Source organism: Symphalangus syndactylus, chromosome 1 (genome assembly GCF_028878055.3).
Source record: "Symphalangus syndactylus isolate Jambi chromosome 1, NHGRI_mSymSyn1-v2.1_pri, whole genome shotgun sequence".
Classification (NCBI taxonomy): Eukaryota; Metazoa; Chordata; class Mammalia; order Primates; family Hylobatidae; genus Symphalangus; species Symphalangus syndactylus.
Window position 1 is genome coordinate 54,360,727 of NC_072423.2, and position 16,095 is coordinate 54,376,821.

General features: G+C 39.8%; 1 protein-coding gene and 1 long non-coding RNA gene across 3 annotated transcripts in view; one reads left to right on the plus strand and one right to left on the minus strand.

Annotated features, from left to right (window-relative positions):
• LOC129458847 (uncharacterized) overlaps nt 1-8,834 on the minus strand; it is a 34,501-nt gene extending 25,667 nt beyond the window's left edge. Inside the window, exons 1-2 of the long non-coding RNA XR_008649750.2 lie at nt 8,670-8,834; nt 7,909-8,013 (exon numbers count right to left, since the gene is read on the minus strand). This is a non-coding gene — a long non-coding RNA (uncharacterized lncRNA). The remainder of the gene's footprint in view (nt 1-7,908; nt 8,014-8,669) is intronic.
• The window catches only part of GAREM1 (GRB2 associated regulator of MAPK1 subtype 1), a 216,800-nt gene that overhangs the window by 152,297 nt on the left and 48,408 nt on the right, over nt 1-16,095 (plus strand). The window lies entirely within an intron of this gene.

A 16,095-nucleotide genomic window follows, 5' to 3' on the forward strand; every position in this document is an offset into this window, starting at 1 on the left:
GAGCATTGTACATATATGGCCTATTTAATCCCTGTAACAGTCCCATGAAGTAGGTATCAACATCCCCATTTTATATGTGAGGAAACTGAAGCCCCCAAATGTCCTCCTCTCAAGGTCAAGGCCAAGGCTGAGATTCAAACTTGTCTGTCCACTCCAAAGCTGGGCTCTTGTTCACTACTCACATCGCCTCATACTAGTCTCACTAAGTGATGTCTCACTAAATGAGGTTGTTTTTAAAAACATTTGAACACCACATTGTGCATTTCATGCCAAGAACCCAACCTCAGACATTTAATATCCAGTCACACTGTAGGTTTTACAATAAAATTGTAAACATAATCCTAATCCTTCACCTTCTAGTCATTCTTTTCTTGTCATACATATTTGCTGGTGTCCAGTTTTAGGTATTGCAATCTCTATTTGCTTTCATCGTACCCGCTTTCTTCATCATGAGCTATTATCACCTTAGTATAATGAATTTTCTGTGTATAGTCTTTTTGTTTGCAAGGCTAAATACTTCATCACTTGTCCTATGTACTAGATATTAATGAAGATAATGCTGTCTCTCTTTCAACAGTAAACATCAACATGAGTACATTAGTGAATCCATCTACTAATTATCTGATGACTATGTTTCTTATTTGTTATAAAATATTAGCCATAATTCCCATTCAGCATCTGTATAGGTTCTTAAATATTAATAAATTCTGAAAGTAGCCTTCCAATATCTCTGGCACTTAAGATGTTTTTGGTTTTTCTTTTTCAAGAAATAGAAATTTACAACCACAAAATGAAAAAGTTGATCCCCTTCGTACAATATGAGAAATCATAATTGCTGACTCAGTTATTACAGTTCTTTTTACATTTCTCCCAGTGATTTCTGTTTTTAAAAAGCCAGGTCTTACATTAGAAAGAAGAGTGTTTTTTAATTTGGAATGTATCTCTGTTCCCTGACAAAGTCACTCCTCTCTAAAAGTACTTTTTCTCTCCAGCCTTGTTTATCCCATCAGACATTCCTGCCAGAAAGCAGCCCTGTTTACATAACTGCCCCTGTTGGATGGAATATTTTACTGAGCAACCATCCTACCCTTGCACCGCAGCCTATTTAACATGGAAGAGGGTCAAAACCTGAAAGGCACTAGAGAATGCTCAATAAGCTGGATCTGTACTGAATAAAAGCGGAGGCATTTGGATGAAAATGAAGTATTGGGAGATGGGAGCAAGAGCAGGGGCATTTTGTTAGCAAAGACTAAAAAAAAAACAAAAGAAGAGAGTGTCGGTCTCTTGTGAGGGGGTGGAAGGGAAAAACCATTTGCTATTTTGGGAGTGGGACAAAGGTATGTATTGACTGTTTGAAAGCATACTCATTCATTAAGCCCTTTAGCAAAAATGGAGCTGCAGGTCAGCAGAGCAGCAACATGGCTATTTGCTTCTCTTCTCCATTTTTTAATTAAAAGAAAAAGACTTAGCAAGAGTGGGGGGCTCTCTACAATGTAGGGCCTTTGCGTTTTACTAGCCTTTCCATTTTTACTGCAGTTTTGACTGATTCCTAACAAGCACAGGACTCTAGGCCACTGTCATTATGGTGACAAATTTATTACAGGAATTATATTTTAAGCATGAGCCATTTTAATTGCATTTGCTCTTGGATTGAGCAGAGAGTTTAGTAGGTAGCTTGTCATGGAAAAGATCACGCTTGTTATTTCCCAGTCCCTATCTTTCCCATAACCAGGGTCTCCAACCCGGTGGCAGTGAGCCACCCTGAGTACCTTCTGCATAGCTCTTTCCTCTCTTCTTCCTATCTACCAGACTACTGATTGTGCCATCTTTTTATGTATGTCAAATTTAGAATCCTTTTTGATGTCTCATATTCTGGAGGAGTTTTTTCAGGGTTACTGTAAGAAGGAGCTAATAACATTTCTCCTATTCAGTAAGTAAATCAGAATAATAGCATGATTACATTCCTTTTCATTCATGACAAGTGTATCTTCATCCCAAACTTAAACTTCTCTCTGACATACATGCTCATTGAGTCCTTGTCATGTGCCACTTACTGTGTTAAGCCCTTCATATATGTTTAGTCATCCTCATAAGTCCAGTGTCAATATTACTGTCCTGTATTATAGAACTGGAAAGCAAATGGAGGTGTAGAAGAATATGATGCAATTAAAGTTGCATGATAGGAGGGAAAGCCAGGATTCGAACTCTGGAAGTTAATACACTACCTGCTGTGCAAAGATTTGGTAGCAAAATGATCATCAGTGAGTATATGTTGAATCCAAAATTAACAGTCCTGTGCTGAGCCATGAGAACAAAACGTGCCTGACTGAGACTGTCCTACCTGAAGTCTTGAATCAAATGGAGGACTTTAAGGAGTTGCCTTCCTTTTTTCTGTTTTTTAAAGGCTTAGTTTTTTAGAGCAGTTTTAGATTCACAGCACAATTGAGAGGAAAGTAAGATTTCCCATGTACTCCTTTCCCCCACACACGCAGAGCCTCCACCATTAACATCCTGCACCAGAGTGGTGTATTTGTGACAATCAGTGAACCTGCAGTGACATGTCATAATAACCCAAAGTCCACAGTTTACATTAGGGTTCACTCTTGCTGTTGTACATTCTGTGAGTTTGGAGAAACGTATAATGACGTGCATCTACCATTAAGGTAACATACAGAATATTTTCACTGCCCTAAAAAACCTCTGTGCCACACCTGTAATCCCAGCACTTTGGGAGGTCAGGAGGTCAGGAGTTCAAGACCAACCTGGCCAATATGGTGAAACCCTGTCTCTACTAAAAATACAAAAATTAGCTGGGCATGGTGGCGCATGCCTGTAATCCCAGCTACTCCGGAGGCTGAGGCAGGAGAATTGCTTGAACCGGGACCCAGGAGGCGGAGGTTGCAGTGAGCCAAGATCGCACCACTGCACTCCAGCCTGGGCTACACAGCAAGACTCTGTCTAAAAAATAAAAAACTTCTGTGTTCCACCTATTCATCCATTCCTCCTCCGTAACCCTTGGTAACCACTGATCATTTTACTGTTTCCATAGTTTTGCCTTTTCCAGAAATGTCATACATGGTATAATTTTTTTCAGATTGGCATCTTTCACTTAGTAATAGGCATTTAAGTTTCCCCCATGTCTTTTCATGGCTTGATTGCCTTGCTGTTTGTAGCTTAAATTTTTGGTGAAAATGTGTCTCTAACCTTCACAGAAATGCAATGCAGAACCTATAGAGTATGTTTTTATTTTACTTTGTGTCTTTGCTAACTTTCCCATATCCAAGTCAATGCACAAGCCAGTGTGGGTGTTAGAATTTGGACTGTCCTCCTATTCTCTTTAGATAATACTGTGTGTGCTCTATACTCCACTTTTAAGAAACCATTCGTGTTTCTGTACATGGAGTTTTAATCACTTCGGTTTTGGCACAGAGGTTAAAAACTAAATCTCTCGTAATCAAGGCACTTTTTTTCCTAATGAAAACCACAGCTCAAGCAGCTGCTTGTATTATTGTCTCTCCTCTGTGGTCCCACTGGTGTGTGGGAGTTTACTGTTAGGCTGTGGAAAAGGGAGCAAATAAGCCAAGAACAGGATCATGTTTCAATTGAGAAATAATGGTGGAATGTTAAAATCCTTGAGTGTTTTCCTCACCCGCCTCACACTCTGTGTACTCAGTTTGGCTTTCTTTTTCCTTTCTAAATACTTCCATAAGGCGTAGAAGAGAAGCATAAGCACCATAGTATTGAAAATTCCTAGACACCTCAGCTTTGATTCTACACAGCTTGCCTTCACTTTTGCCTGCAGTTGTACAATGGCAGCGTAGCTTTAAGGTCTGTTTGTGTTGCATATGTCCATCTTTTGTCCCTCTGTGTTGGCATGGTCTTCCTTTCCTTTGTCTGGGTTGAAATCATGTTTATTTGTGTAACTGTCGTTTTCATAGGTCAATTTCTGTGTCTCATTTTCTTTTTGTATCTATTTCCCTATCTCCCTCTCTCCCCATTTTTCTCTTCCCTTTATATTTTCTATTCACCTTTGTTTTCCCCTTTTCTTTTCATACTAAATAACTGAAAATTCTATGAGTAAAAATTAAAGTTTAATTTTTGCTGCTCTTAATTTTTTATGTAGATTAAAAAATGGATCATTTTATATTTCACCGAAAGGTTCATCCTCAAAATTGCTTTTTACATATTGGAACCTTGATTGATTATTTATTTATTTATTTATTTATTTATTTATTTGAGACAGGGTCTTACTCTGTCACCCAGGCTGGAGTGCAGTGGCGCAATTTTGGCCCACTGCAACCTCTGCCTCTTGGGCTCAAGGGTTTCTACTGTGTACTGTGTCAGCCTCCCAAGTATCTGGGATTACAGGTGCACACCACTACACTTGGCTAAGTTGGCTAAGCACACCATGTTGGCCAGGCTGGTCTCGAACTCCTGGCCTCAAGTGATCTGCCCACCTTGGCCTCCCAAAGTGCTGGGATTACAGGTGTGAGCCACTGTGCCCAGCCAGTAGTATAGGTCTTAAATGAGCTTTCTCATAATGCTTATGCTAAAAGCTGTAAAGAGTAGCCTTCCACTTCAGGACCATGGTTTCAAATGAAGGTAGAATGAAGAGTTCCTGGACCCTAGACTTCCCACACATTTCTTGACCAACATTAACCCATTCACAAATACAATAGCATCAGCTAGATCAGTGATGTTATAAGCCCTTGCTCAATCCACACCTATGCCTGACTCTCTTTAAGAAATGTAGAGCAGTTTTGGGGCTGGGTGACATTTTTTATTTGAGCCAACTATTAAAAACCATTAAAAGTTGAACACATTTACATAAAAATTTCCTGCCTCTGGGAACCAGCAGGTGCTGGAGCTATGAGGTCATCATTTCTACTTTTATCAATTTTACCAATTTGCAAGACTTTGTGGTCTCATAAGTATTTGAGTTCGAGACTCCCAAAAATATATATTTCTCCTGCTCTAAACACCTACTCTTCAAAGAAAGCATTTATTCAGTTTCTAGTTTGGACTCAGACTCAGGTATCAGAGAAGCAGAAGGCATGATTCCAGCTGTTAGGGCACTGTAGTCTAATTAAGAAAACAGCACAAAAGGAAGTAAAATAAGTAGAGAATCGGTAAATAGACTCTGGTAATCAACATAAATGAAAATCATTTGAGCTGAAGTTGTCAAGGAACACTTCATAGATTATGTTGGACTTGAGCTGGCTCTTAAGTTCCTTCATTCAGCCATCATTTATTAGGCACCTTCTGTGTGTCTTGCCCAGTATAGAGTACTGGGAATAAAAAGGTGATTGACACATCTGCTTTCTTTAGAAAGTTTACTGGTTAGTTTACAAAGACAAGAAAACAAATAAGGACAATAAAATACTATACATGCTTTGATAAAAATCTGTAGATAATACAGTCATTCAAAAGATAAGATTCTTTCAGGTATGTAACTGACCCCAATCTTTATAGTTTAGGTAATAAGTGAATTGATTTTGGAAAATAAATAGATTGGTGAAATCTGGGAATAGAGGAAGGGTATTCCAGATGGTGCATTCTATAGTTCGCTGTGGATGGATCTAGATGGGTTTTAGCACGATGAGAAGAAAGTGAGAGCCAGATCTTGGAGGGCCTGTATACACATCTCCTATATGCCACCCCTCCTGCAAATCTACTCTCTACCACCTCTACCCTGCTCCACCCCAGAGGCTAACCTGTAGGGTTATATCAGCAGACTGTCATGCCTTTTAGTTTCAGCCAGTGGCTAAATAGCCTCAGCCAGAGATGGGCAGGAACAGAGCGAGGTCGAGGTCTTTTTTCTCTGTTGGCTTCCTTCCTTAAAAAAATCACTAGAGCCAGCTGCCTCTCCTTTTCTCAAAGCCAGGGTATTTATACAACTCTTTGTTTCCATAACTAGTCCCTCCCTTGTCCCTTGAGTCCAGTGGTGGTGACATCTTCTCTGATACTATCCCCAGATTATCACTGTGGTTCCCCTATAGCCTACCCACATCATGACCAATAATCCCATTGTACATAAATCCTGTGCAAAGTATCCTAAATTGAAATATGGTTAGATTTGAATTTTAAGCAATGGTGTAAGGATGGTTTCCTGGGGTGGAAATCTAGAGGCAAGACAATCAACTAGGAAAACTGGCCAAAGTGAGAGATGCTGTGATTGGGAATATGTGGTAGCAGTGGAGACAGAAAGGATTTGATCTATGTAAGAAAAAGAATGGAGTTGAAGTTGACAGTAATTGAATGTGAGAGATTAGGGAATAGAAAGTGTCAAGGATGACCATCCTTTCTGACTTGTATGGTTGCTTGATTCAGGAAGTAAAAAGATGATTTTAGTTTTGCATATTTTGATTTTGAGATTTTTGTGGGAGAGCCATTGGAGAAGTGTACCAGGTATTGGATAGGCTGATGTGGAATTTAGGAGAGATCCTGCTGGAGAGAAAGGTTGACGTATTGTCAACTTATATGGGTGGTCCTTGGAGCCAAGATGATAGAGGAGTTCCCCCAGGAGAGCTAAGAGAGTGAGAAAAGAAGCAGAATGAGAGGAAGACGGCCATGCACAGAACTCAGAATGTCATTAAAAGGGTCGATATTTTTGCAAAGACTGAGAAAAGAGCATGAGCAAAGGCAAAAGGGAAAGAGTGAGTACTGGTTGCACAGATGGTGGGGAAATGTTTGCATAAGCTAAGTGGAGCCAGATCATGGAGGGACTTAAATAAAAGCCGAGGCAGAGGAGTCTGGGCTTGGTGGTTAGAGATTAAAGAGCTATTATATGTTTATTTATTCATTTATTCTACGAGTGTTTATGGAACACTTAGGTTCTTGAGTGAGATGGATTTGTTTTAGGTTGTATTTTAAGGTGAATAATGTGATAATGGAAGGGCAGAGATGGAAACGGGCTTAAAATGTGAAGCAGTAATACCATTACAAAGTGATGAGAATCAAAACCGGAATAGTAGCAGTGAGTGCTCTGGACTAAGAGATTTCAAAGAAAGAAGTGCCAAGATTTCATAATGTATTAGCAACCATGTTCAATCTAAGACCTTTCTAGGTTCCATCATGTTTATGATAAATTTGTCCCAGAAAACTTCTGGTAATTCTGAAGAAGCAATTAACCAGTGAGATACAATGAAAAATGCAGTCTTCCCATTTTCAAAAAAACAGGGAAACCAATTTGGATGGTGTGAAATGGTTTCGCTGCTTAGAACATAGATCCCAGAATGGTTCAGTTTTGAATTCTGGGCCTAGTTAAGTTCAAGAATGGAGTTTCAGAATTGAAAGTAATGGTCTGACCACTTGCTTTATAAAATCTCAGATGGAGAAATAAATAGAAATAACCACAGATTATCTGTGGTGCAGTTCATTATTTTTGATTGATGCCTTCTTTTCTTTGGTTTTAATTCCAATTCTCTATGGTTGTATGTTTTGAGACTTTGTATTGAGACTTGTTCCTTACCCCTCCTTTCCCCCAACTCCACTTCCACTTCCTCCGCCATGAAAAAATAGTAATTTTAGGAACTAACTTCAAGTGATGTAGGGAATCAGATTTTAAAATAGATTATGTTGTAGAATTTCAAGTTTTTGTTTTTATCATTAAGACTATGATTAAGATCAGCAGAAATTTCAAAGATTGAGAATAAGAAAATGAACAGAAAAGTCCCATAATATGAAATATAGATTACTTATAAAAAGAATTATATCCTTTATAATGAGAAAAACACAATTACAATCCCAATGGGATGCTATTTTTCACCTGTTGGATTGGCAATGATAATTTTTCAGTTTGGTAATGAACTATTAAGAAAAGCATGAGCAAACGCATTGTTGTAAGAATGTAAGTGGACACAGACCTCTTAGTTTGACAATATGTATCAAGAATAAAAATGCATTTACCCTTTGGCTCAGCAATTCCTCATTTAGGCATTTTCCCACCAATGTGCTTGGACTAAGTACTCAAAGCCTTCAGGACAAGCATATTTAACTTCAATATCACTGTGGCTGCAAAAGATTGGAATAAATGTGGGTGTCCATCAATAGCAGACTGGTTAAATTAGTTATGGTATATGCATGGGATGAAATAATGTACAGTTCTTTTAAAGAATGAGACAGATTTTTATTCAGTGATGGAATAACTGTACAGAATGCAACCATTTGTTTTGAAAAGGGTAGCATTATTTGTGTATACTATATCAGATACTGCCTCTGGACAGATGTACAAGAGACTATATAGCAGCTGCTTCAGCAAGAAGATCTGAGGGTAAGATTGGGAGGGAGACTTACTTTTTCACCCTACACCCTCTAGTACTATTTGGATTTTTTTGGCATGTACATACGTTAGGCACTCTTTAAAAGTCTTCCACCTTACTCAAGGAAAGAGAAGTGAGGTAGCATTCGCTGTTGATGAAGGGTTTAGGTAAATGAGGTTTCATACACTTAGTGGAGGTGAACATTTATACAAAGGTTAAAAAGGCAATATATATTGGTTGGTGCCATACAAAATGAAGTGCTGCATATCTTTTATGGGGCAGTCCTACTTTTACATTTTAATCCTACAGAAACTCTAGCTTACATGCATACATAAGATTAAAATACAAGAGTGTGTTTGAACTTTGGTATTGTTTTGTGAGTCCACATTCCTACCCAGGTTTATTTACTTATTGAAAAATGGCAACTGGCTAGTTGTTTCTGTCACTTGAGAATTGCCGATCTCTTCACATTTGGATATGGGCCAGTGGTTTGAAGGGCCAGTTATTTGAGCCATTTTAAATGCATTTCATTTGTACAGTTGACTTGGAAGCATCTAACTTTGTCTGTGGCCTGTCTCTGAAAAAGGTAAGAGAAGAAAAGTTCATTCATTCACTATTTAGTGAGCACCTGCTTTATGCCATGTGTGGTGTGATGCTGGAGGTACCACACTGAATCACAGACCTAGACCCTCCCCTTCATGGCATTTTCAACATTCTAGGCTTCCCTTTGGTTATTTTTTTTCCTCACATTAGCCATTTTTAGGTTTCTTTGGTGTTCTGGTGCCATTTCTGTTGCTCTTGCTTTCTTTTCTACTTTATCATTTTGGGCTGGTTTCAGCAACATTTTTCTGCTCCCAGTTATGGAGGAGATGACAACAGAATGTTGCTCACTTGAGTTGTGGGTCCACAGATGGACACTGTGGGCCTCAGCTGTCATTCCATTTCTTTTTATTTGATACACAAAGTAGACTGCCGTGCTGAAGGGATGGCAGACAGTAAAACTATAGCTGCAAAAGAGGGCCCACCACAGGTCGTGCTGACTGCCAGTGGTGATGGCGAACAGTGAGGCACACATCATGGGGAGCTGCAACTTCACCGGTGGCACTAACCCTAACTTCCCAACCAGAAGCAAACTGGACAGACCTAAATTTGACCACCTGTAAGTTTCCCTTTTATTTCTTCATACCTCGGCATTGTTTCTTCTTAATTAGCAAAGTTTGTTTCCATTTTTCATTTCTGACAAGTGACCTTTCCCTGTAAGTAAAGGAGAGTGAAGTTTAGTCCCTTCAGCCCCATACAGATGATCGAAACTTAGATGAAGGAAGGATTTGGAGCGTCTTAGCTGATGTGTTATCCTTTCTGAAATAACTCACTGTGGCTATCTTGAGGGGCACACACAAAATGGATATTTTCTAGATGACGGTTATTTCATAATGTCAGTTATGAAATACAGTTTTAGAAATACATCATGAAATATAGCTTCCATCTTTGCTTTTTAAATATTACCATAAATTTATTTAAACCATAATCAGCGAGCATGTCATTGGTGTTGAATTTGTTCCGGGAACTTTCAGGGGCCTGCAGATGGAACAGCTCTTACAATGGAGACATTTTATGAAATCATCAAAGCTCCTGAAAGACAATGCAGCTTCCTCCCTTTCAAGAACAGAGTTTGACAGTAACATCTCAGAACAGATGTTTCAACAATCTCCAAATGTTTTTATTTGGTGGCACAAAGACTCTGTTATTCGTGAAATGGTCTGTTAAAAAATTAGTTCCTCCATGTGGGGATTGTGGGAATATGTGTCATGTAAATTGATTTCACTTTTGGCAGGAAACTGGCTCTTAACTCTTTAGATTGTCTCCAAGATTTGACTCCAACAAGTTCCGATTTCCAGGCCACATCAATCACCGAGGAGGTAGTAATACTCAGCATTTTTCCCAGAGTACTTAACGTTGGCTAATCTGAGAATGTTACAATCTTTAAAAAAAAAAAAAAAAAAAAAAACAGCAGCAAAATAAAAGTTCATAGAAATTTTCTCTTGCAAAACACAGTGAGAAAATGCAGGCCTTCATGTTTGCTGGTTATTTACATTATTCTTTTAATGTAGGCAGCTTTTACTTGTTGATATTAGACTCCTATTTAAAGGGAAAACTGCCGTTCAGAGACAAACATGGGCAACTTAGAATGTGATTTCAGGTACCTTACAAGAGACCCTGGTATGACTGTTCAGTGGTATACAATAAAAGGACTAGTCACTTGCTTTGCTTTGCTTTGCTTTGCTTTGCTTTGCTTTGCTTTGCTTTGCTTTGCTTTGCGTGTGTGTGTGTGTGTGTGTGAGAGTGAGACAGAGCTCCGTCGCCCAGGTTGGAATGCAGTGATGCAATCTCAGCTCACTGCAACCTGTGCCTCCTGGGTTCAAGCGATTCTCCTGCCTCAGCCTCCTGAGTAGCTGGGATCACAAGCATGTGCCACCATTCCAGGCTAATTTTTGTATTTTTAGTAGAGACAAGGTTTCACCATGTTGGCCAGGTTGGTCTTGAACTCCTGGCCTTCAGTGATCTGTCCGCTTCGGCCTGCCAAAGTGCTGGGATTAGAGGCGTGAGCCACTGCGCCTGGCCCATTTTCACTTCTAATGTCTTGTCTTGCCACTGCCCTGACCTATACTTTCCACTCCCTCCAGCAGGACAGAGGTTAGCACACTATGGCCTGTTTTCGTAAATAAAGTTTTTTGGAGCACAGCTGCTCTTACTCATTTGCGTGTTGTCTATGGCTGATTTTGCCCTACGTGGCCAGAGTTGAGTAGATGTGAATAGAGACTGTTTAGCTTGTGAAACCTAAAATATTTACAGAACAAGTTTGCCAACTCCTGCAATAGGAAGTTGCATGTGTATTGTGACCTAGTGTTTAAACATGATGAAAATATTTTATAGGTTTTAGCTATTTCTATTCTAAAGACATTTGTGGGGCGCAAGAAATGCAAAGTAGGGCCGCGTACGGTGGCTCACACCTGTAATCCCAGCGTACTTTGGGAGGCTGAGGTGGGCAGATTGCTTAGGCTCACAAGTTTGAGACTATCCTGGGCAACATGGCAAAACCCCGTCTCTACAAAAAAATACAACAATTAGCTGGGTGTGGTGGCATGTGCCTGCAGTCCCAGCTACTTAGGAGGCTGAGGTGAGAGGATGGCTTGAGTCTGGGGAGCCAGTGAGCCAAGATGGTACCACTGCACTCCAGCCTGGGCAATAGAGCCAGACCTTGTCTCAAAAATAAATAAATGTAAGATAGTATTTGGTTTTCAATAATTTAACATCACAGGGGAATGTTTATAATATGTGTACACAAATATGTAAATTAAAATCTTCCAGGACAATCTGAAAACACTATGGAAAAGAGAAGAGAGAAACTAACTGACAATTGAGTATTCACTAAACAATTGAAAGAACAAATGAAAGGAACCTGTTAATCTGATATACTATGTGCATAAATGTTAAAAGTTGTAGCATTTGGTCATATTTAGCTGTTAGTTTTTTTCCTTTTTCTCTTATCTGTGTGTGTTCATCATTCTCAGTAGAATTTCTTGTACATGCTCCCATGTATATGTGATTCTGAAGTCTTCCTGTCCAACAGGATGACAAAACACAGGTGACTATGTCACTTAATATGGACCCTATGACCATACCAAAAATGATTATTCATTTGTTCTATATGCCAAAATATGTTTGAGGCTGCTGATAGTACAAGATCACAGACACAATAGAAAAATAATTAAAGAACAAGAACCCAAGTTGGGAGACAAGGGGATAAAGGTGGTTACATCAAGAAACCAAGACTCTGTTATTTAAGCCAAAATATCAGCAATCATGGCAAACAGGGCAAAAAGGAAAATAGGAATTCCAAAGCTCTTCTTATTTCATGAGAAGAAACATTCTTCTTTTTCAGGAAATACATCTTTTTCCCTAAGAGGATTCTATCATGTAATCTTTATTTAAGGACTTGAACAGTACCTGCAATCACAGTTTTAAGGGAATGCTGAGATATTCTAGACCTGCACCGACTGTCCAGTATGACAGCCAATAGCCACATGGAGCTGTTGAGCATTTGAAATGTGGCTAGTCTGAACTGAGGTGATCCCTAAGTGTAAAACATACACCAGATTTAAAAGACTTAATGCAAGAGTGTATACACACATACATATATATATATGTATATAAATATATATATAAATTGATGTTTATATTGAATTTAGATGTATTGGTTTAAATAAAATGTTATTTAAATTTTACCTCTTTTTAAATGTGGCTACTAGAAAATATATAATTGCACATGTGGCTTGTTATATTTCTGCTAGATAGCACTATAGTGTATCTATATCTGCTAGATAGTCTATAGTGTAATGTTTGATATATTAGGGTGCAGTGATGCATCCTTGGCCTGTGAGTACATTTCTGAAGGGACAGAATGAAATTTATTACAGGCATGATGCTTTCAGGTAACCTCTTACCTCAGAGATTGAGCATCTGTAGACTACTCAATGAGTGTTTGGCATACATAGGAATCCCTGCATCTTGAGACATTTTTCTAAAATATTGATCATAAAATTGAAATAAATTAAAACTTACTAAATACTATTGAAAAGATACCATTTGCAGGTTTTCATGAAAGTATACCTGGCTTAATGATAGCTTGAATTGTGTTCATATTCCAAATCTATAATTTCTTAATCAAAAAATTTGACCAGGTGCGGTGGGTCACGCCTGTAATCCCAGCACTTTGGGAGGCTGAGGCAGGTGGATCACGAGGTCAGGAGTTTGAGACCAGCCTGACCAACATGGTGAAACCCCGTCTCTACTAAAAATACAAAAATTAGCCAGGCATGGTGGTGCATGCCTGTAATCCCAGCTACTCGGGAGGCTGAGGCAGGAGAATGGCTTGAACCTAGAAGGCAGAGGTTGCAGTGAGCTGAGATCGCAGCATTGCACTCCAGCCTGGGAGACAGAGCGAGACTCCATCTCAAAAAAAAAAAAAAAAAAGTGACCCAAGAAATGACAATCTGTATGCATCTTGAGAAGAGGAATAGAAGCTAGGAGTTGTTGAATGTGCACTCATGCTAAATACTTTGGATGCATCATATCATTTAATCCTCATGGCGGCCCTTGAAGTGTCCCCATTTTACAGGTGAGGAATCAAGACTCAAGTGGATTTGTAACTTGCCAGCACCACAAAACTTGAAAGTGGCAGAGTCTGCATTTAAATTAGGCATCTGTCTAACTTAGACTAATCATGTAAGAATGGAAAAACAGTTAAATCCTTTATGAAATGCTATGCAGACACGGGTGTCATTGTATGGAGAAATGCTCGGCTCAGTGGGCAAGGGCACAGTGTAAAACTGTAGAACACCATAATTGTTAAGAATTTGTGCATGAATCAGGTAAGAATAGAGACAAATGAAAAGTTTAACTTGTGACAGAATTTGTTTAAATAAGTATTATTTTGAAATTGCCTTATTTTAAAAAAAACTTATTTTTTGTCAAAATATGTACTGTAACATATTCATACTGTATATTCAAATGTATTATTCATACCTCTACATATTTCTACGTGTTGTATGAGCTGTTCTTTCATGTCTAGGTTCATCCTCTGTGTTGTCCTCGTCACCTACCTCTTAACGCCTGAAAACTGCTCCCTTCTGGTCCATCACCAGCAAAACCTCTGTATCCTTAAAGCCTTCTCTGAAATTACTTTTATCTTGTTAAACCCAAACTTGGATATTCCCTGAGAGAAGCCCTTTCAGGTGGCAGCTCTATTTTTTGCCCCAAAGTAGAGGAGTGTAAGTGGTCTCTTTATTCGTCCTCATCACCTTTACCATTCCACTTCACAATTCCCTAAAAACTCTTTGCTTTAAACCGCTTGTCCACCAGACTTTAAACCTCTTGTTCATCAGATTGTATCACCCACTACCCCATCGTTGTTGGTTACCTACCAAGCCTAGGATTCTGTCCTCATTGTGACATAATTTTAGTTCCTGGCTCGCTGTTATTCTCTCCAGAAATACTCCTCTTCTTATCAAGGAGGATTTTCCTTGAAAATATGATCCTTTTAATACCCCTGGGCTTCTCAGTCATTTAACTGTTTGCTATCTCAACCTTTAGCAGACATGGTCCCTCCTTAGACCACATCATAACCAACAACTCCATCCTTCCATTTTCTCAACTGCATGCACTGACTTCTCTCCTCTGCATGGCTTTTGAGCTCACTCCCTCTAGGGTTCAAAACTCAATTCCATCAAAATCCATTATCCATTGATCCCACTACTTTTTTCCTGGACCCACTTCCCTCCCACCCAGGATCTTGTGCCCATTTTATCCAGCTCAGGGTCCATGGTCAAGTGGCATAATTGCTCCCTGTGACATCCTGACTCCTTTGCCCCTCTCACTTCTCATATTCACTTGGTAGTCTCAGCTCTGGCTGAATCCGAATCTCTGGCTATTTTGTGCCAGCCTCTGTGCATCTGACCTTGGCTGGACAAAAACACAACCGTACTCTGTGGTTTTACTTTTAATTAATGACCATGAACCTCAAGTAGGAACTTAAAAAATGCTGCCCAGCAATCATATTACATTGCAACCTTCTCGTCTTTCCTTAACCCTCTAACAACTCCTCTCTCAACCTTATTCTCAACCGATGCCTTCCTTCCAGCTTTGGCTGGAAAAATTGGAAGCTTCCAACAGCTTCTACTGCTGCATCTCTTGGAGCTGGAGATGAATGGCCTGTGCTCCTGTCTGAAGGCAGCTCCTCCATTTCAACATCAGATGCACGTTCTCTTCCTGCTCAACGATTGGGTTCCAATCATTTCTCCTGTCATCACCTTGTCCCCCTCTGCTGGTCATTCCCATCAGCATGCACGCATGCTTGTTTCTTCTCCCATCATACTGAGGAAAATAAAAACATTCCCTACATCTCACTTCTGCTTCCTCTCAGTAGCCTCTGTTCCATCTCTCTTCTCTATTTTATAGCAGAACTCCCAAAATATCTGGTGCCTATTCTTATTATTTCTGGTTTCTCTCTCTTCCCAGGCTGCCTTCAATCCAGTTCAGCCAAGCTTTTAGCCCAGCTCTTCTGCTGCTCTTCTTGAAGTCCTCAATTAAATACAAGTTGCTGAATCCTACAGTTTTCAGTCCTCATTTCACTGTCCTGTAAGCAGCATTTGACACCCACTCCCCGTTCATGGGAGGAATCAGATCACCTGGCTTCTTGGATGCACCCCTCTTGGTTTTCCTCTCACTCCCCTGGCCAGTCTTTCTCAGTCTCCCAGGACTCAAACCTTAGACCTCTTCTCTGTCCACACTCAAGCCCATGGTCATCATCATCAAAATTTCATGGCTTCAAATAGCGTCTGTTAGCCGATGATTGCCTGATTTATTCTTTCCAGCCAGATTTCTCTCCTGACCTCCACACTTCCGTGTGTATCTAAGAACTTTTTGAACATCTCTGTTTGCATGTCCAATAGACATCTCAGACTTACCTGTCCAGACTGAACTCCTGATCCTCCCTTCACCCTCCAAAGGTGCCCTGTCTCAGTCAATGTCAGCTCTGTTCGGAGTTGTTCAGGCCGGAGTCCTCACACTTTCTAACCACTTCCCAGCCCCTGCCATGTCATACCTGAATTATTGTAGGAGCCTTCTACCTGGTGTCGCTTGCCTCTGTGCCTTGCACCTTTATGGTCTTCTCAACATGCCAGCTAGAGGGATCCTTCTGTAGCATTGGTTAGATCACCTCCTCTCCACTCAAATCCCCATTCCACTCAGGTGAAGACTGCAACTCCTTAAAAGC